General features: G+C 33.2%; 1 non-coding gene across 1 annotated transcript; it reads left to right on the top strand.

Annotated features, from left to right (window-relative positions):
* The first annotated feature begins 754 nt into the window (after positions 1-754).
* On the top strand, positions 755-849 carry TRNAY-GUA. Its single transcript has 2 exons — positions 755-791; positions 814-849. It is a non-coding gene; the product is annotated as a tRNA-Tyr (tRNA).
* Positions 850-1,068: the final 219 nt, after the last annotated feature.

Genomic DNA, 1,068 nt, shown 5'->3' with positions numbered 1-1,068 from the left:
TAATCTTTTTTATATTATCGACCATCTGAGTTATGACTTGCTCATGAAAAGAATAATTAAATGTATGAAGCAATAAGATGCTTCATTAAACCTTAGCTCAGTTGGTAGAGCGGAGTACTGTAGTGGGTCATTAGACTCTTAATAAATCCTTGGGTCACTGGTTTGAATTCAGTAGGTTGGATTTTTGTTTTAATCTTTTTTATATTACTTGCTCATAAAAAGAATAATTAAATGTATGAAACAAAAATATGATTCACTGACCTTTTCTTAAATGGTAGAGTAGAGGACTAGAGTGGTTCATTTGACTCCAAGTAAATCCTTAGGTCATTGGTTCGAATCCGATAGGTCGGATCTTTGTTTTAATCTTATTTACATTATTGACCATCTGAGTAATTACTTGTACATGAAAAGAATAATTAAATGTATAAACAATTAGACCATTCTCCAACCTTAGCTCAATTGGTAGAGCTGAGGAATGTAGTGGGTCAATAGACTCTTAATAAATATTCGAATCTGGTAGGTCGGACTTTTGTTTTTCTCTTCTTTAAATTATCGACCATTTAATTTATTAGACCTTATCTCATTTGGTAGAGAGATAGACTCGTAGTAAATCCTTCAATAGACTCGTAGTAAATCCTTAGGTCACTGATTCGAATTCAGTAGGTCGAATTTTTGTTTTTATATTATCGACCATCTCAGTTATTACTTGCACATGAAAAGAAAATTTAAATGTATGAAGCAATTATGCCATTCACCGACCTTAGCTCAGTTGGTAGAGCGGAGGACTGTAGTGGGTCAATAGACTTGTAGTAAATCCTTAGGTCACTGGTTCGAATCCGGTAGGTCGGATTTTTGTTTTAATCTTTTTTATATTATCGACCATTTGATTTATTACTTGCACATGAAAAGAAAAATTAAATGTATGAAACAAGCAATTATGCCATTCACCGACCTTATCTCATTTGGTAGAGCAGCGGACTGTAGTGGGTCAATAAACTCGTAGTAAATTCTTAGGTCACTGGTTCAAATCCGGTAGGTCGAAATTTTGTCTTAATAAGAAAATTTAAT

Source organism: Cucurbita moschata, unplaced genomic scaffold (assembly GCF_002738365.1).
Source record: "Cucurbita moschata cultivar Rifu unplaced genomic scaffold, Cmos_1.0 Cmo_Scf00026, whole genome shotgun sequence".
Lineage (NCBI taxonomy): Eukaryota > Viridiplantae > Streptophyta > Magnoliopsida > Cucurbitales > Cucurbitaceae > Cucurbita > Cucurbita moschata.
The sequence above is the reverse complement of the archived record's forward strand: the minus strand, read 5'-3'. Positions and strand labels throughout refer to the sequence as shown.